The sequence below is a fragment of the Prinia subflava genome, chromosome Z (assembly GCF_021018805.1).
Source record: "Prinia subflava isolate CZ2003 ecotype Zambia chromosome Z, Cam_Psub_1.2, whole genome shotgun sequence".
NCBI lineage: Eukaryota > Metazoa > Chordata > Aves > Passeriformes > Cisticolidae > Prinia > Prinia subflava.
The window spans coordinates 7605961-7626866 of record NC_086283.1 but is presented as its reverse complement, the minus strand read 5'-3'; the positions used below and the strand labels follow the sequence as shown (position 1 = coordinate 7626866).

At 41.2% G+C, this 20906-nt stretch overlaps 1 protein-coding gene across 3 annotated transcripts in view; it reads left to right on the top strand.

The window, feature by feature from the left end:
• The first annotated feature begins 1240 nt into the window (after positions 1–1240).
• SGMS2 (sphingomyelin synthase 2) overlaps positions 1241–20906 on the top strand; it is a 44896-nt gene continuing 25230 nt past the window's right edge. The window contains exon 1 of one of the 3 annotated variants that reach the window (XM_063423517.1): positions 1241–1382. The gene's annotated coding sequence lies outside the window, so the exon portion shown is untranslated. The other 2 variants (XM_063423519.1, XM_063423518.1) reach the window with 2 other exon arrangements.

Here is a 20906-nt window from a genome sequence, read left to right as displayed (position 1 = left end):
TGGTATCCTGTCCTTCAGGTGTGTCAGCAGCACCACTCAACTTGGTGTAATCTGCATCTAGTTTCCTAGAACCACCTTACACGCATATAGAGATGATACATTAGAATTTATTTTCATTGTTCCCTGATCTCCCATTTCCCCCCCTACAGCATCTCTCAAGTAAGTACCTGCACTCTTCCTATTTCTGCCAAAGCCTTCCTTCATACAAGAAAAGCATTTATTGAAATGCCAGTTGGGTATAGAAAGATCTCTGAAGCTGGAGACAGTGATTTTGAAGACGCACATATTTTTAGATAGAAAATCAAATTTTGGCTTCAGTTTTTTAGAAAACTGGTTAAAAGAAACTGAATCAAGATCTCTTATTTCACAGCTTCTAAAGTGTATCTGATTTAATATACTTTGAATACTTAAAGAATTACCAAAATCAAACAAGAAAACAGACAATCCCCCCCCTTCCCTCGCTCTGTCCCATTCCTAATTATATTAGGAAAAATATTCTTTCCTGTGAGGGTGGTAAAGCACCGGAACAGGTTGCCCAGGAAAGCTGTGCATGCCCCATCTCTAGATGGGGCTTTGAGTAACTTTGTCTAGTAGAAGGTGTCTCTGCCCACAGAAGTGGTGTTGGACCTTGGTCTTCAAGGTCCCCTTCCAAACCAAAACCATTCTATGATTTTATGATTCTCTGATCCCACAGTATATCCAAAGGAAAAAAAAAAAAACCAAAACAGGATACCTTTTTCTGCTTATGAAAGTGAAATAATGAGGGAAAAGTAAAAAGTTTGTTTTAACTTACTGCTTTGTTAAAAAAAAAAAACAAAAAAGAAACCACAACCCTGTAGTCTAAATATTTTTTTTTCCTCATGAGCTTTAGCAGGGAGTATAATTCCACAAAGCGTCTTTTTCTTTTTTTTTTTTTTTTTTTTTTGCCCCTTAAACTATCCAGGGACGTTCTCAATAACATGTAAGCCCTTGAAAAAATAGTTTAAAGGACTTAATATCTCTGCCTAGCTGTTGGTTATGAAAACAGCTAATATTAGCAAATTCTGAGGAATGTAAACTGTGTAAAGCACAAAGGTTAGGCAAACGGCAGACAATAATCACGGATTTGTAAGTCTCGAGGAGTCGAAGAGAGTGGCTGGAGGAAGCATCTGCTGTCTCAGGGATGCCTCCAAGCTGGACGCCGCTGGGAGCGGAGTCGGAGGCGGCGGCGGCCGCTCCTGCGGCACCTGCGGAGCGGGCGGGCTCCCGCTGCCATTGGCCTGGCGCCGCTTCCCGCCTCCTTTGAAAGCTCGGGAAGGGCGGGTGGCGGCCGTGCCTCGGCAGTCGGGCAGCAGGGCCGGGCCCGGACGGCACGGGAGCGCGGGGACAGCGGGAGGCCGCAGGTAACGGCGGGGAGCGCTTTCCCCGGCTTCTCCCAGTGGGGACTGGGCCGGGCTCCCCTGAGTTGAGTGAGCGTCACTGGGGTTTCTTTGCTGCAAGGTGGTAGCGCTAAAGCGACGTTTGTGTGCTTAGTATGGCAGTGCTTGGCTTGGCAGCTTAGTGCATTATCGTAAGTAGTAGTCTTCTTTGGTTTCTTTTTGTTTTGTTTTGTTTAATTTTTATTTTTTGGGGGTTGACCTTTTAAGTTAAGCTATTTAAGCAGCCGAACTTGTGCTTGAAACAGTTGTGGTGATTTATAAACGTGTTTCTTAAGGCCCAAGCCTCTCCAGTAGTAGGGCAGGACTGTGTACTTTGGAACGAGTGTTTATGAAGGAGTGATGGAAAAAGTTGTCTTATGATTTCTGTTGGGGCTTATCTTTTCATCCACTTCTTCAGTTGCCAAAAAATAGTGACCTTAATGGTGAACTTATAAGGTAAGCGTTCTCCTTGTTCCAAAGCCCTTGATGATGAAAAAGAACTAGTGAATGGATCAAAAATCATAATCTGGAGACTTAAAATTCATGTCATCACTGGAATGCATGTAATTCAAAAACTGTGGAACTTATTTCTGTTAGGGGGTGTTTAAGGATTTAGCAAGTGTATACTGATGAAGAATGTCTTCATGGTAAAATATATTTATGTTGGGCTTTACTGTGTTTTGCTCTTTCATAATGGGGTGGGAATAACAAATAATTTGAAACTTACTCCATCTGTTTTAAGGTAGAAGTATCAACTAGCACTTTCACAGATATAATGGGGCTGCCATGAGACCCAGGCTACTGAGTATAATGTTAGTCCCAAAGAGAAGCAGTCTGCAGGATTTACCCTGATTTATATCTACTTGAAGATACTTTATATATGCTACTTGAAGAAAAGGCAAGGAAGCATTATAAGTGACTATAATTATGGGAATGTATGGCACACTTCAATATAAAATATGTATGTTTTTATCTGCCCCTAACACAGCTGCAATAAAGACTACAAATATACATGAGCTCCTTAGAACATGTGTACTTACACAGTTAATTAGTTCTGAAAGTACTTAGGCTGAGCACAGGTACATAGTTTTTGCCTATCAAGTTTCTGCACAGAATTCTGCCATGGCTTGGCTACACACACACACACACAAAATTGTAGTTGTGTACAGTACTAGTAGTACTGTTTATTCTGTCTATAAACTGTAAAGTCAACTTGAACTAGAAATTTCTGTATGGTTTTTGGTTCCCCCACCCCCACAAACCCAGTCTTGTAGCTTCAGTTGTCCCATGGTAGAACTAAGCAGGATTCTGGTGGTAGCTGCTTCTGAAAACTGCCTGTCTCTTCAGAATTTTAATGCACAAGCTGGTTGTGTTCGTTTATAGAATTACTGTTTCCAATAATATCCCTGCTGATCTCATGAAAGGGGAAAAAAGTAAACAGTAATGAAAAAGATGCTGGGTTTGTTCCAAGTGAAAGGAACAGTAATTTCTTTTTCCCCTCAAAATTCTGTTTCTGTACTCTCTCCCTCTCATCTGCCTCCCTGGGAGGTGAAGGGAAATGTGACTTGTATGTGAGTGTCTCAATGGAATTCTGTCTGTGTGTGCAAGATTTCTTTTTCCTCAAAATAAGTTATCATTTTGTAAGTCTTGTTCTCTGTCAGATAATTCCATCTGAAAACAATCTTTTGAAGTTAATGTAAAGTAAAGATTGAGAGATGTGCTGCTATTTCCTCTGGCAAGTATTGTGACTACAAATTTGCTGCTTGCTTTTGAAGGTTTGTTGTTATGCAGGGCTTACAAACAGCTCTTACCAGATTAGTTAAAGACCCTCTCCTGCAAGCTGTTCCTTACAGATCCACCACTGAGCTCTACACTTCAACCTCTCGTCGGCAAGGATGGGCTTGTGGGGTTGGGTGTGAAGGGTAACCTTGCACAGTGAGAAAATGTACTGCTATTTTTTACTTAAAAGCAGTGCTTCAGAGAATAGTATTTAAGAGTAATGCCAGTGTTTCAGCTTACTGATCTATCTAATAATTTGGAAAAATTCCAGTTAAGTTTCCAGTCTTTCCTTTTAACCTTTCTTCAATGGCTCTTTTCTTATTAAGGAAAGGTAGGGGAGGCCTCTGTTTTAGCCTTTGCTGTACCTATATGTATACTTGCCTGTTAATTTTTTTTTTTTACTTGCATTGCTATTTCTATTCTTGATTTGCTACTCTGTCAGTTATTATCCTCTCTTTATAACAGCTTGAAATAAGATACGATTCTGCAAAGGCTTGTGTGTGATTCTGTATGCAACTGAGCATATGTAGATATCCTTGTAATCAGTTAAAAACAAATGCCCTGCCCATGGTACCTTTTTTTTTTCCCCCTCAGATTTTATTTTAAAGGAGGCATTACCCACTTAGGAGGATTGGAGGGGGATCACAGTAGCAGTAAAGAGAGCTGTGAGGTTCCAGCAAATGTCTTTGGTTCAGCACTACAGGTGTGTATGTGCATTTACCTAGCAACAGGAACAGCAGTAGTGTTGCTGATTTGTTTATCTGGTTATAAAGGACCGTTTGCATTAAGCCTACAGAAGATAAAACTTGGAAATCCTGGCATTCTGTCTGTAGCAGTGTCCTGGCTGTCAGTGTTGGACCAGAGTAGTTTCCCTGTCCCACAGAAATCCGAGAGTGCGGAAAATTTTTCCACTCTGTGCTGGAATAAAGCAGATTGTCTCTTCCCTTCCCCCAAGCTTTTGTGCAAAAAAACAAAGTGTGAGCAACCGAAGCAGAATAGCCAATAGCTGGGTGAAGGGGGCTTTCCAGGGGTGTGACGAACAGAGGGTCAGGTGCCTTCCTCGAACCCAGGGTTGTGTACCGGGCCGCGGCTCTGTCATGTGCCCGCTCGGCGCTGCAGCCGGGTGACTAAGGCAGGACAGGTGTGTATCGGCCAGGACGAGTTTCGGCGAGAATGAGTTGACACCTTCTTCCCCCTCCCTTCCTCCCCCGCCAATCACGTGTTTCTTACACTGGAAAACTCCCAACAAAATCTGGCTGCTACGTAATGATGGGGGAACTCTTTTGAAAACAAAAAGGGGGGGAGGGGGGGGGAAGAATAGCCCTCCACCCAGCAAAGAAAAAAAAAGCGCCAAATAAAGCTCTACCAAACAAAACCCCAAGGAAAGCCAAGTCCAGAGGCGGAGGAGAAACGCTTGAGAAGCAGGGGCTTTCAGTGACAGTCATCCGTCATGTGAGCAGAGCTGGGGAAATCAAATCCCCCGGCAAAACCGGGAAGCCCGTCGCTGCGGAGGGCGGCGGCGCTCGTCCGCGGCCTGGCTGCGGGGGCGGCCCCGGCACCCGGCCCGGCGCTGGCTTCGGGGGCGGGCGGTGCCCCTCCCGTAGCAGGCGTTTCAGGGGGGCAGGGCAGGTGTCGGTGCCCCTTTTTCGGGCTAACGTGGCGCTCGCCCGGCGCCAGCGGGGCTGAGCCCTCCGCCGGGAGAGCGGTGCGGGGCCGGGCGAGGAGAGGAGCAGGCGGGCAGGGCAGAGGGGCTCGGGGCACGCGCGGCCCCGCGGGGAGGGGGCGGCGCGCGCGCAGAGGCGCGCGGCGGGCGGGCGGGCGGGCGAGGCCGGCACCTTGCGCGGCGGGCGGGGGCCGCGAGAGGCCCGGCCCGCCCTGCCCTGCCCCGGACAGCGGCGGCGCCGGCAGCGCCGGGGTGAGTCACTGCTTGGAAATGGAGGGGGCGGGCGTGCGTGTAGCAGAATGAATGATGTCAGGGTGCACCGCGGCGAGCATGAGGCTCGTAGCAAACGCGGCGGTGGCCGCAGCCCCGAACGAGCACTGCCTCCGGCGCCCCCGGCCCGGAGCCGCCCTCCAGCGGGAGAGCCCTTCCAGCTGCGGCACTGCTGAGGCAGGAAACCTCTGCCAGAAGTGTCGCCTCCGCCGACGCCCTTAAAGCCGGTCCCTTTCGCCAGGAAGGAGAAGAGGCTGTGGCTGGGAGAGGAGCAAATTGCAGGGGAAGGTAGAGATTGTGGCAAACTTTCTAGCTGCTTCTGCGTACTGCTACCTCACTGGTGGGAGTGTCTGTCCATAAGGAACTGCAGAGCCCGAACCTAAGAGCCCTGAGGCTCCAAAAAAGACTTCCAGCCGCCTTTGGAGGAGGAACTGCCAGCAGTGCAAGCTTTTGCACATACGGCCGAGTAGGTAAGTTGGGAACGGCACAGGTGGATTTAAACCGTGGCATACCACAGGTACCCATTTGGGGAACCTCTTTTACAGAAGACCTACACGTGTCAGTCGGATAGAGGCTGAAAAGAGCGATCCTATGCTTTTAGTCTCTTCCATTTCTAGAGTTTGAGGCCCGTCTAGGCACCTGCTGTTTTGATTTCTCTTGCCAATATGTAATTTATGGGAAATACCAAGTTCGTGAGTAAAATTCTATGATTTTGGTATGGGCAGTGTGTGCATACCCCTTAGAGGAGTACCACATACCTAGCTGCCCAGTAGGGGTATTCAAAATGTGGGATTTCAGCCCACGAAGATAAGTATTATTATAAGGCATTTAAGGGTGTTGTAAAGGTGTTTTGTTGTAGGTGGTTTTTTTCCTTGTTGCATGTCTGCTCTGTTGAAGCCACTCTTAAACTTCCTGAAGTGCTGCTGAACTAAACTTCTTGACATAGTGGTAGGTTGTATGTCTTTTATTGTTGTGTGGTTTCTGGCGTAAATTTAGCTTAAAATCCTTGGGAGAAGAGGTTAATGCGTAATCTTCTGGCCAGGTACTAAAACTAGGATACAATGTAGAATAGCTGTTGTTCGGTTTAGTCAGTTTCTGAACATTTTATTTTTTTCATTTGAATGCCTTAGGAAATCAAACATCTATCCTCAAACCGCTTGACAGCTATTAATTTATGCACAGTCAATTATATAAGTGAATGGTTCCACAGAAGTATTAGCATAAACTGAACAGGTGCATGGTACTTCATCTGAGACAGCAGGCCTTACAGGAGTTTTGACAGGCTTCACTTTAAACCACATTTTTTAAGTGGTTTGTCAAAAATTAATTTGCTTTTTTTCATTATATTTAATGTTTTTGGCTTAGTGTATTATTATTTGACAAGGCAGGTTTTTTGAGGCTCTATAGCCTTACATTCATGATGTGAAACCAATAACTTTTATTCCTTATTTTGCCCTAACTTAAATAATCTAGGGCTTAATTTACTAGAAAGGTCAATGTGCTTGCTTCCACACTTCTTTCTTTTTTGGCTGTTAGTTCAAAGTCAGGCATGGATTATCACATTCTACTGAAAAACATATACTTGTCTCTGTCCTTCAGAAAAATATTCCAGTGTACCATGTGAGTCTTAGAGGGTATTGGACAAATCAAGTTGTGATTGGGAGAAACTTTAGGTTAAAATCTAAGGGAGCAACAATAGTAAGCTGATAAAGGCCCCTAACGAGGTAGGGGCCTCTGTGCTGTCCTTGAAGTGAACTTACACAATGGAGAAATGACAACTTCAAGAGAAAAGACAGATTGTTTTAAGTCATGGGTTGGTAATCTCAATATAGAATGCCTCTACCCCTAAATTTTAGGTATTGAGCCATGGATGGCATGTTGATAAGCATCTACTTTTCTACATTATAAAAGTGTGTTGTAGTTGTAATATTGTAAGACAGAAAATAATTTGGAACTCTTGTTTCAAGTAGACATCAGAAGTGTTATATCAGGGATACAGTATAGTGAGAAACCGAAGATTTCCTTATCAACACAGAAAACTCAGCCCACACATGTACCTCCCTGTCTCTGGAAGAGCTGAATAAGGGATTTAATCTTAGGTATCTTTATTTCTAAATACTGGAGTTCTTTATTTACAATGTGTGACTATAGCATATTAAAGGTATGAGGACTGAAATGTAGTGTATTGATTTTTAAGGATTAACAAATTATGTATTGAAACAAGTGATGGATTTAAAAAGTAAGTAGCATTTTTAAGGAGCAGAAAATGTAGAAGAAGGTTTTTGAAGAAATGGCACATTACACTTAAGTCTCCTAGAAGAGCAGCGGACTTTGAAGATACAGATATTTGCAATAAAATTGCATGCATTTTCTGTTTGCAGAAACATTTTTTTTTCTAATTTTGGTGGCCTGTTGGCCTACAATGTTATTTGATACTGTTCGTGGTGAGTGGACAATACAAATGCTGTGACACATTATTTAGTATGGCTATGGTATTTCACTAGTCCAGACAGATGCTGCGAAGATTAATGTAACACTGGGTCCACTGTCTTCAGAGATCTCTCCCTGCTGGGAGAATTGTTTGTACCATGGACACCACTGTCCCCAAAGATGCTGCTCACACTAAGACTGTCAGGCATCCAGGCACCTCTGTCCCAGCAGATGCTGAAGACCTTAAGAGCTGCTAATGGGAAAGTTTTATGTAACACAGATAGCTCTGTCTTATCTTTCAAACAGAAAGTCTATTTTGGACATTGCTGAACTACCCTGAAAGCCAGTTGTTCTAGTGAGGCTCTAGAACATTAATAACCACAAGCATCTCCTGTATGAGGATGCTTCCTTAAGTTCACATTAACAGTTATCACTGTTTCTCTTCCCTGGAACAGATCTTGTGGGGGATATGGGTGATATATAGAATGAAGTACTTCTTACCAATATAATTTGCTTTGAAAGTCTGTGGCTCTTGATAAGAATTTTAATAGAACCAAAATATATAGTAGAAGTGAATCAGCTTTAGGGAAACATGGTACTTACCCTCTAGCTAACATATATGCAGTATCTGTAAAATAAGGGGACTGCTGTGCCTTGAGGTCGTGCTTGTGGTTGGTGAGTAAAATTTCCTGCTTTACTGTGTGTCAGGTGGGTCCTGCTTGCAATCTGATGGCTTTTAAAAATGTTGGAGTCTAGTCTGTTGTACAGATGAAGAAACAGTTTGTCAGAATATCTGAGACTATTGAGGTGATTATTGCAAATAGAATGGTTCTTTATGCAGCAGTTTGGGTCTAGATCCTCAGAGAAAATCATGAGCATCATTGATCAGGAGAACTTTACTGCATTCATTCTGACAAGAGAATTTTTTGGCAAAAAAGCATGTGTTCAACATTTAATTACCTAATTTTTTCAGAAAAAATAGTGCCTCCAGTATGTAACTCTAGAGTGGGAGAATGTTCTGTTCATTTGGAGGTAACTGAACAAAAAATCAGGTGCCACCCTCCCCATTTGATAGAGATTAACGGTCAACTGCCATGTATAAATTTCAAGGACATCCCTCTATTCTTGATAAAGTTTGTATGCAAAATGAAGTTGCTCATACTAGTAGACCTGTGAGGGTTCCAAAATCTGAGCTTTGCAGTCACACATTGGAATATCTTCCTGTTCCTGGCTTTTCTCCTGGCCTTTAGAGTTCATCTCTTTCTGCTCTATTCTGTATTCTTCTCTTTTTCTTTATATGTAGCAATTTCCTCAGGCTGAATCTTACTGTCTTACAGGCTGATCCTGTGCCATGCAGTAAGCTTTGCACTGAACTTTGCAGTGTTGTTGTGTCTGTGGTTACTGATGCAAATTAGGATTAGAGTTGTACACCTGTTCTTCCTTGGGGAAATGCTGAGCCTCTTGAGCACTGAATGTTTTCAAATTTTCAAGTGAGCTTAATTTGGTTGATTTAAGTTGAACTGGTGCAGAGCACTTAGGAATATGTTTGCTTTAGAATGACTAAATTTAAAATAAATCCCCTCTGGATTATTTTTGATTTAGCAGTAATGTGAAATCTTAAATGGAAGAGTTGGATTCAGTTTTCAGATAACATGTAGGCATATCATGGCTGAGACTGGGGAAATAAGTTAGAAGTATAAATAATGATTAACTATCTTCAATTACAGTATGGTTACTTTGGTGGTGGAAGAGATGGATATCACAAAAGAAATCAACAAAAGTGAGGGAAAAACCCCAGGAAGCTGTTTATATTTAGGGTGTTTTTTGTTATCCCCCATCTGAGAATCTACAATCTGCCTGCAGCAGTTTATGATCACTGGTTTTCAAGGGTCCCCAGGCAATTGGTCATGTTCTTAGTGAAATGTTTCAAAGGCAGGTTTACCTCTTAGTCATAAAGTATGGCCCACGTAGAGTTCTGTAACCTCCTTACATTTGGGAAAGAAGTTTTTCTTGCCTAGACAGCCTGTTGATATCTTAGGCCTTTGTCAGTCTTGCTGCTGCTGTAAGCTTAAATAGTCAGAGTGAAGTTTTAACTACTGGTACGGACTAATTCCACATAAATAAAAAAGCCCAGTATTAGTTAATTTATTCTATCTTTATGCAAGTTCTCATAGCAAAGTGTCACTATCAAAGGTATCAAAACTTACTGGAGTTTGTGTTTGTAGTGTCTAACTTAAGAGAAGGATGGGTTTTTTGTTTTGCTTGATCATACATCTATGATCATAGTTCATGTTTCTATTATTAGAATTTAAATTTGTTAGGTATTTTTGGTTGGTTGGTTTGGGTTGTGGTTTTGGTTCTGTTTTTTCTTTCTGAGTTAACAATAAAATAAATGGGAATATTTAATCCTACCGGAGTGCAGAAATCTGCCCAGCCTCAAAGAACAGGTGTCTTGGATCTTGTAAGACATACCTTAAAACCCTAAGCAAAAGGTAATGTTTTTCATATCTTGAAGTATTATTACAAGTATTTTGGCATATATTACCTCCCCAGAAAACCTTGAATAGAACACTTGTCTGTAAAAGTCCTTTATTAAAAAGTCACCTGCTCTCACTATTTGTTTTTTTAATGTTGAAATATATTTGTATTTTCTAATTTTTCTCTTTTTTGAGTGTGTGTTCTGTTTAGCCTCCTAAGATCTTAAACTGTTGTGTGATGAGTGCTGAATGACTTTACAGTTCGTTTCAGCCATGTGAAATGTAAATAACAGTGACAAAATGTTTACTTATGCACACACCCAAGTTCCTGCTTATGTTCACTCTAGTGCCGGACAGCTGGTTAGTGGACCAGAGCTAAATAAGAAGACAGTCTCCAGACTTTTTTTCCCTGTTTCAGCTTTGTTATGCTTATGTCCTATCCAAGAAACTGAATTCAACGCTATATGCTCCATTTAGTATTCCAGACTACTGCTAAATCAGAAATAATGAGACAGTCTCCTTATTTAGGTGACATAATTTACTGAAGAAAAGCAGCAGTAGAGGAGGTCATGCCTCATGGTCATTAATTCTGTCTTTCATCTGGAGGGCATGATATGATCCTGTGGCTTGTTGATAGTTCTAGTATGCTTCTACAGTAATTAGTTTATTTGATTTTTTTTTAATTTATTTTTTTACATCCTCACATAAGCCTTGTAAATGGGAAACGGCACTTGCTGTCAGTAGATGCTTTATGCCCAATACCACTGCCCATGTCTTGGTTGGAGACCAAACACAAGCTATATTGGAGCAAAGTGTTCCCATCACTGCAGTTGCTTAAAATGGACATCTTAAAAACTGTAGTGCTTTGTTACTGTTTTAACAGTGCCAAACCAACACTTAATGTAGAATTCTGTTTCATCTTCTGACAGTTATTCTGGTTCAAATTTATGTACTATAATTTCTGTAAAAAATCAAAAGCATTTAAACCGAAATTCTGAAAACCCCATTTTGTTTTGGTGGGGTTTTTTTGTGTAATACTGAGAGATGTTAATTCTTACGACTCTAATTTGGATTAGTTCATAGGTGCTTTTTTTTCTGGTAACCTAACTTCTTTTTCAGGAGTGTGTAGAAACTATTGATATGTTGTAGCTTGAAAAGTTAACTAGTGTTACTTTTAGTTCCTGTATATTAGGAGCCTCACAGAAGTCCTACCAAAGCATAATACCTTACTAATCTGTAAGGATGCAAGGTAAGAGTTCCTTACAATGCCAATCTCTGAACCATGATTTTGTCTTAATTTTATTTTACTCAGATTTTGTATATTAGTTTGAGTGTCACTTGACAAGAGTTCATTCTTGTCTTCTGGCATACCATCTTGGTGTTTTAGAGGCCAAAACTTGGCTCTAATTTATAAGTAAAAATTAATACACTTGCTTAAGATGCTGTTACTAAAATGCAGACGCTGTTTTTAACACAATTGTTTGCAAATTGCTTTGAAAGCATCCATATACTTTGCACGCAGCTGTGGGAAACGATCTTAACATTTTGGGGAAAAAAAATGAACTCTACTTGATCTGGAAAATGTGCCAGAACACTAAAGGTGGTGCTCCAAAGTGAAACTCTGTTTATTTCCATTCTATGAGACAGCACATCAGCCGAAATGGTTTGAATCCTGTTACTGACTATTAAAAGTGCTCATGCACTAACATAGAAAAACAACACTCTAGTGTTTTTGTTTTCCTAGAATTTTTTTAATTTTCATGATGGACTTCAGTCTTGAGAGGAAGGAAGGGCTGTGGCATCCTGTTTGGCACTGAAGCAAGAAGTATTAAAGGCATTGTTCCTTTCAAGGTGCCATAGTAAACTTGGAAGTTAATTTGGAAGTTAATATTAAGGCAACTTATTGAAGAGTTTAGCATTATGGGTTTAAACTTCAGTCCGATGCAGTGGTTGTATCCTGAATTTCCAGATTAGTCAGAATTCATCTTTTTAGCGATAACTATGACTTGGAAACTGAATACTACACATGCTACACAGCTGAATGGCAAGTGCTTTCCAATGAGAATAGTTTTCTTGTTGGCCTTTGTTTTGTGTTTTGCAGTAACCATGGTCATTAGCTTCCTCCATGCAGGTCTTAAAAAATGGCACAGCTATTTCCATATGTGCAAACAGGCATAAGCGTTAAGATAAGCGACATTTCTTCATTATTCTGTTTGGAACAAACGATGTAAAGTAGGGTGGAATAACGTGTGTCTCACTGGTAAAGTCAGTAACTTGTACTGACTTTTAAAAGTTATTTGAGGCACAATGCCTCAAATACCTCAGTTATTTCAGACACAATAGCTCAAAGAGCAAAGGTCAAGTAGTTGGGCTAAATAATTATACTTCTTGCTCTAAAAGCATTTTTCTTTGATATGAAGTGTTTGGGGTTTTTTTTAAGCATAATTTTACAGATTGCAGGCAGTTTATGCTTACTTGTATAGATTACTTCCTAGTCACTGGACAATCTGAGCAAGGTAAGGTGCATGGCTTAGTTTACTATGCAGAATGAATGTTCACATAAAAAGTTTCTTGTTTGAGTTTTTTTCCCTTAATTTGTACGAAGATAAATTGTAATATAAACTCTTAAACATCATAGAGTTTGATGAAACTCTTTCCTGTCTTATATTTGAGGAGCTCAGAACTGAATGACTGAATTAAAAATGGGATACTATTCCACTTCAAAAGCCTGGAGGGCAGAGAAGAGTGGCAGGAAAGCAGAAGCTCTCTGTTCTGTTATGCTGCAGTAAGGACAAACACTAGAACTGTGTTCTTTTACCTTACCTGTAACTCTCTTTGGGTGTGGAGGCATATGTGCTTTCTTCCTATTCTCCCTCTCTGTCCTGTGGTAGTAGAATGAGGAACAAAGCTTTTAGCACTGCAAGCCTTTCTAGAATGTGACAGGCAACACGGCTTAGTCAAAATTTGACTGTGATGTGTGTAACATGCATATAAAGTTCATTCTTATCAAAGTCTCTATTGCAGTTACAAGGATGGCTACAGGAGGAATATTGTACTTGGGCTTCCAAAATTTGCTTGAAGAACTCTTATCTTGGTTAATCTTCCATAACACTATTACAAAGATGCTTCTGATTTTAATGGTTTGTATTGCTCAGGAGGGTTTAGGCTGATATTACACAGCTTATGATTTGGTCATGCATTGTTGAGAATGTAGCATGAAAAATGTCCTGACACATCCTTTTATAGTGATATTCTATAGTGTTTCCAATCAGAGAAAAAGGCTTTATCCTTTCATCAAAAGGCTTATAAACTGTAGGATGGTATTTTTAGTGTTGTGTATTTGTCATAGTGTGTGATTTGGTGGGAGTAAAAGACAGTCTTAGTGGACAGAAAATGTATTTTTATTTAGGATGATGTTTTTGTCTTGTCACTATTATGACTGTTTTATAACACTGTTTCCACACCTCTCATGTCTAGTTTTTGCAAGTCCTGTAGGTCTAGTACAATTCAGAGGTCTGAGAGGGCCTTTGTGTCTGTTAACCTCTTAGCCAGGTAGCACTCAGCGATTGCCCGTGAGATATGTTTGCAGATAATCAAGCTGTATGTCAGATAGATTTTCATGCTGATACGTGCCAAGGAACATGTAGCTTTTTACCTAGCAGTTACAGCTCTATAAGGGTCTGTGGGTGTGTGAGCCCCTTGTCTTGTGTTTTTCTGTCTCCTGTGTATGTTAAAGTGGTTTTCATAGTTAGACTGAATAGTACCTGTTCCAGCAGGGGTTTTTATTCGGTGTTTGTTGGAAGTTTGTGTTTGTTTTTCAGTTGCCTGCTGTGAAGTCTGTGCATTAACTCAAGTGTTGAGGGTTAGTGGCAATTCAGGTACTTCCTGGAAAGTGTCTCACTATGTGTCTATGAATATGCTAATATTCACATATGAATATGTGTCTATATGTTCTGGTGTCTGAATATGCTTAAGGAATTATACTGCAAGTTTTTATACTGGACAGTTCAGGTGATTGCCCTGACTGCCCCCTTGCAGAATAAGAGATCACGATTTGTGCTCTTGCCCCATAGAAGCAGAACAGAGCGAGTGTCGGTTCTGTCTAAATCTGTTTTGTAAATCTTATTGTCAGACATGAGGAAACCTTGGGAAGCCAAGAACTTTCTCTGAACAATCCTTTTTAGATTAGGGTAGTTACACTAGTTGGAATTAAACTGTTAAGCTTCAATACTTAACTTGTTTGAAAGTATTCTGTAAAGCTGTCGCAGGAATATAGGAAAATCTAGGCTTTGGCAGATGCCTTCATTTTAAATATGTGGCACTTCTTTTCTGCATAAGACCCACACATATGAGTATTCAATACTTATGGCAGCTCACAATGTGCATTATCTGAAAAGGCAATCAGATTTGTTCAAAGGTTGGACTTATTTTTTGGGCTGATTTGTTTACAGTCTTTGCTAGACTGTAACACTGCTGTGTATAAAAGCTGTTTCTTTTCTGTTCTTTGTTTTGCATGAGAGATGGAGCCCATCTGGAAGGTTTCAGGCAGGAGTAATGTATCTGCTGTAGAGCATAGATTCTCTCTGAAGGTGTTAAACTAAAATTCTAACTCAATTTGTGTCTTATGCTAGAACAGCATTTTGCATTCCTTGTGTTAAGACTTTTTTTTAAACTTCTTGTTACTTTTTTCAAGTGTAAGTATTAGGAAGGAGAGAAAATAGATCTGCTCTGGGATTTCAGATAAATTTCTTCTGTTCTTTATCAACAAAGCTTACCAATGAGTGGGTAATTTGTGATCCACTATCATTGTTTATACAGCTATACAATATGGATAACTGCACTTCACATGGTTCAATAAAATTAACATTGACCTGTCATGTAAGTTAAACATACATGGCCTAGACTGTTTGCATGAACTTAACTAATTAATTCTTCTGCACCAAGAGGGGAATAGCTTAACATGGGCTGAAATCCATCTAGTATCCCAGCCTGACTTCTGCTTCCAGATAAGTAAAATATACCTTTCTGGGTGGCAGCTTTTATGACCAGTCCTGAACCATTCCCATCTTTCTAAAGATGTTGTCTTGATATAGCTGTGTTAAGAGATTCCATCGGCTGGGATTGGTATGGAATGTTTTAGACCATCTTGGTCTGCCCCAGCTGTCATTAACATCTGAGCACCTCATGTGTTATGGTTGTAACCTAGTGTAAAGTGATTTTTTTTTTTATTTCTTCCTAATTGGCTTGCACAAGTCTAGAAGGCTGCTGCCTCTCTGCTCTGCAGACCTGTAATTGCTCCTGTGGGGTGGTTCTTGTTGTGCAATGTCTGTCATGCAAGGTGTGGCTTTCACATGTTTAATATTGTCCTTGCCATGTGAGTATTTTGTGCTTCAGTCGTGCACCTTTGAAATAGTGAAGTTACTCACCTTTTAAAGTAGCGCTCAAGTGCAACTGATGTGGGGACCTTAAAGGATAAATCCCTGAATCAAGACTTCCCTTGATTCCCTTTGCTGTATCTCTAGAATAGATTTGAATTTAGGGTATTCTTGGTGCCACTGATACTTGGATGTACCATCCTGCTCCTGGCATGTATACTCACTGAGAGGAAAGTAGTTGAGACCAAAGACACCGGCAGTGGCTCTAGCTGTAAAATGGCCGTGCAGGAGCAGTTCCTACAACAGATGATGTTAGCAGAGGCTGTGTTGTGTAAGCCCTTGTCCTGGCCTGTATTTAGTTGGGTAAGTACCTTAAAAAGTGGCCTGGCTTGCTGTAGTGCTATGTTAATGAAAGCTCTTGAAATCCAAGCCACTATTGTGTCTTGATTTCAAGCTCTGCTCTAGACAACCATTTTCTCAGATTGTGTTTATTTGTCCAAATTTAGAAGGTTACTTATAAAACCAGAATGTGATCTCTCCTTGCTGATAGATGCCAATCTCTTGATGTATTCTTGGTATTTTTGAGGAAAACTTAGGCAGGAACACAGCAGAAATAGCAGAATATAGTAAGATAGTGCCCTCCTTCACAGAAAGAGACAGTTGGTAGAACAGAATTGTCCTTACTGTGCCCTAATTTTGCCTTCATTCTCTTTTAAAACTGATTGGCACTATTTCCAGTTGAACACTTAGTTCTGTCCTTAGACTTTTGTAACTGATCATGTGGAATTAGTTGATTCACTACTTATTTACTGTACACCATGGCTACTTAGCACACATTCACAATGTCACTTGGTCTCAGGGTGTCTAAAGATGAGACTCACTTTGTCCTAAACAGTTTTGTCAGCTGCTGTTCTGACTGGGGAACAGTTTATAGAATCTGTTTGGTCCTCAATGTTTCAGCTAGTCTACATGGCACCTCTTTGGCCTCCCTTCCTCTTCACAAATCAATGTGTCTGCTGGACATTGGGGTAAGAATGCCATAAAATGCTTTTTGGATAACTTTTATAAAATACTTTCTACTCTAAAGTAAGCTTTAGAGCTCTAGGACCTCCCATAAAAATGTGACCAAGAATTACGATGTCTGTTTGTAAATCACTTTTTTCAAATGTCCTTCCTGAAACATCTTTTTTGATCACACATTCTTTATTTCCTTTGCCCCAAATTTTTTCACAGACAGTAAGGTAAAGGTCAGAAGTGGTCCTGATTTCCATCTTGTGGGGTTTTTTCCTGTGGAAGTAGTCTCTTGACTCAAAATTTAAAGTGAGAGTGAAGTTATTTAAAGAAATGGAAAATAGATGATGTTCAGTGCAGCATACTGTGCTGCTGGTATGAACACATTTAGCAGGCAGTTTGATTGTCTAGTTTGTATTTCCACTTGACATTCAGGCTTGATTGGTTTGAATGATCCTTTGCTTGCCTGTAAAGGTAAGGGATTCAGTGATGACCAGAAGCCTTCCTTGAGTACAACACAGCTTAAAGTGTGTAAGTTGCTACTTGAGGCACATGATGATACAGTGTAATATAAATCATTCTGTGTAGACTGAGAGTCACCTCAGTCCTTTCACACCAGGTTTTACCAACTGGTAGGATAAGATCAATGTAATTTCAATCATTAATTTCATTTGTACCTTTTTAGTTATGCTGTGTGTGCCTGTAGGTGTTACAAAGCAGTTGTGTGATGTTACAATGAAAGACCCTAATAATGGCTTTGCAGGAGCAATGCTGGAGATGCTTTTCAACTGTTTTCTTGCAGAAATAGGTTTAATATTATATTTTTAATAAGTGGGAATTTGAACATCACTACATTCCTTATTTAAATACTTTCTGACTAAGTTGGTTCTTTAAATATCTTTTAAAAGCTTTTTAAAAAGCAATGGGATTCTCAAACTATTTGGTGAGAAGGGGAAGACAAATAAATGAAAGTAGTGATATGAATGGTGAAAGCCCTTGTGCTCAGTCTCATGAGCGACTTGGCATAAAGGAATTTCGTTATTGCCCTGATGTTCAATGCAAAGTTGTTTTTATTGTAGGCTGCAGTTCAGCAGGGAATAATGAAGAGAGGTTTGAATTATTTTGGAGATGTTTAGTTAGGTTCTTAAATAGTAGCTCTGTGAGGGGCAGTAAAAACACATTAATAGGATTCTTGGCCTCTTTTTCTGGCCTCTAGGGTGAGACTGGAATGGAGGTAGCAAAATATCTGGGAAAGGTTTTACAGGAAGGTTTTAGATTGTAATTATTTTCCACTGCTGCCCCACTGTTAACATCCTCTCAGAAAATTTATTGAACAGTGATACCCTGTGTTATGGGGAGATAGCTTGCCAGGCAGGAGGAGTGATTATCTTAATGAAATAAGTGTTTTGTTCGTCAGTCTGTGGCAGACACAAAAATGAAGAAGAAAGTGTTGAACTGTATAGGGCTTAAGTGTTTAGTATTTGAAGTTAAACAGTGTATTTTCTGAATTAAATAATATAAAAAGGAAATGTTTTTTCTTGCCAGCATAATGTGGAAAGTATTTTCTTCTATTAATAGAGTGCTTTGAGCTAATGGAATACTTGTTCAAGTTTAAAGAAAACCATAGGACTGCATTGGAAGGTTGTGTTGCCTTTTTTAACTGTGTAGTGCTTAGAACTTCAGTGAGAAACCCAGTTACATATAGAAAGCTTGATATAATTTTGGTTATTGCAGACTGGAAGCTTGAAGAGTATATTATGGAAGGGTTCTTTGCTGGTCTTCTAATCCCATAAGTAAACACATCTGGATTGATTGTGGTAATTACTGAAATTGCTCAGTACTCTTAACTTCTTGGTGTTTGAATTAAATTTACCAGGTTTTAGTTCTGAAAATGTGTCAACAAATGCTGGGGGTGGGGGGAAAAAGTGGGAAGGAAGCATCTAGCGTATGAGCTGGATGTAGATTTGGATGTCTGAGCCTGTAAACAAATGGCTTGAATGAGGGGTCTGTGTATTCTCATTTCTGTTTGACTGGGGATACTGACTGTGATGCCCGAGCCTTAGGCTGTTGCTGCTTGGTGGTAGGTGTGGCAAGAAGGTAGAGGGGAAGACCAAAATAGGGACTACATCATGTTTCCTGGTGAGTTTTAGTCACTCTGTTTACTGTGACCAGTAGATGATGTATTATGTCAGCATCATCCTTCTTAACTAATATTCATAAAGCTTTCCAGGCAACTACATCAACACAGAGCTGAACAACTGAAAACTGTTCTTAAGGAGAAGAGAGGAGAAATGAGTCATTGATTCTTTCCTGACTGGTTTTAACAGTGTGTAGTGTGCTTGACTTCTCGTGTTGGCATAGAGGGTAAAACATTGGTCAGAATACCATCAGACAAGGGGGTATGTGGGTGTGTAGATATTGACTGAAAGGAGATGTTTTCACTGTTTGAGCCTCTGAACACAGTAACTGTTGCTGCTTTGTACCACAGTCACAATTTGTAATGTGCCACATGAACTGCAGGATATGTGAAACCAGCTTATAGTATGACACTAATTAGTTTTAAATATGCCCTCTCCGAAGAGCTCATGTGGGGTGAGGATTACAGTCCTATGCTTTACAAGGACTGTTGTCTGTTTTAGGTTTTTTAAAAACGTGAGTTTTGAGGTAGCAGCCTCTGTGTACACCTCAGTGCTAAAGCAGCTTTTCTCTGGATTGTGCAACTTGTGTATGTATTATTGCTGATACTGTAAAATGTTCTGCAGATTTAAGCAATTACTGTCCTCTCACTTTAAACCATTAGGGGTACGGATCTTGTTGTTGCAGAAAATACACTAGAATGTTCTCATAAATGTGACCTCTTTTTTGGATGCAGGAAAGGCTGTGGATGTTGTCTGCCTGGACTTCAGCAAGGCCTTTGGCACTGTCTCCCACAGCACACTCCTGGAAAAGCTGGCAGCCCATGGCTTGGACAGGAGTCCTCTTTTCTGGGTTAGGAACTGGCTGGATGGCCAAGCCCAGAGAGAGGTGGTGATGGCGCTGCATCCAGCTGGGGCCAGGCACCAGTGGTGTCCCTCAGGGGGCTGTGCTGGGGCCAGCTCTGTTCAATATTTTTATTGATGACATGGATGAGGGTGTTGAGTCTTTCATTAGTAAATTTGCAGATGACAGTAACCTGGGAGCGTGTGTCGATCTTTTGGAAGGTGGGAGGGCTCTGCAGAGAGACCTGGAATGGTTAGAGGGATGGGCAGAGTCCAACAAGGTGAAGTTTAATAAGTCCAAGTGCCGAGTCCTGAATTTTGACCCCAATAACCCCCTGCACTGTTACAGGCTGGAGATGGTGTGGCTGGACAGTGCCCAGGCAGAAAGGGACCTGGGGGTTCTGGTGACAGCAGTGAACATGAGCCAGCAGTGGGCCCTGGTGGCCGAGAAGGCCAAGGGCATCCTGGCCTGCATCAGGGATGGTGTGGCCAGCAGGAGCAGGGAGGTCATTCTTCCCCTGTACTGGGCACTGGTGAGGCTCCACCTCAAGTGCTGTGTCCAGTTCTGGGCCTCAGTCTGGGGAGGACGTTGAGATGCTTGAGCACGTTCAGAGGAGGCAACGAGGCTGGTGAGGGGCTGAGAACACAAACCCTGTGAGGAACGGCTGAGGGAACAGGGGTTGTTTAGCCTGGAGAAAAGGAAACTCAGAGATGACCTTATCACTCTACAACCTCCTGAAAGGTGGCTGTAGCCAGGTGGGGGTTGGTCTCTTTCCCCAGGCAGCAGCTGCCAGAACGAGAGGACACAGCCTCAAGCTGTGCCAAGGGAAATACAGGTTGGATATTAGGAAAAACTTTTTCATGTAGTGGTCTCCCTGGGGAGGTGGTGGAGTTTTCTTTCCTGGCTGTGTTTAAAAGAATATTGCATGTGGCACTCAGTGCCATGGTTTCGTTGAGGTGTTTGGGCATGAGTTGGGCTTGATGACTTTGAAGGTCTCTTCCAACCCTAGTGATTCTGTGTGATTCTGTGATTTTGGAGTTGGCACAGCTGCTTTTTGGAATTAATACAGGGGGAAAATTTGACAAGCATTATCTTCTGAATAATTACTCAAGTATATTTAGGGTATATCACTGATGATAAATTTACTGAGTATGTAACTTCCCCTTCTAGCTGCCTGATGGCTGATAAGCTGTAGTACAGTCACTTTAAAATACACATTAGTCACTGTGACTCCTCACCACACTCTACTGAAAGTGGTGACTAATCTCTGGGTCTGACTTTCCAATATGAAGTGCAACCTTTACCCTCGGTAACTAGGTGGCAAATTTCACAAAATAGTTTAAAACATTCTGTCTCCTGGGCTGGGTCCTCCTTACCCCACAGCCAGAGTCTGCAACTTTTGTGTCTGCTAGGAAAGATTTGAGGCATCAGATGTGGTGGTAGGTTCTTGAAAAATCTTTGGACCTTGCTGTCTCTTTGAGAAGAACCTTGCTTTGGATAGTGGCTCTTCAGCAGTGTCTGTGAA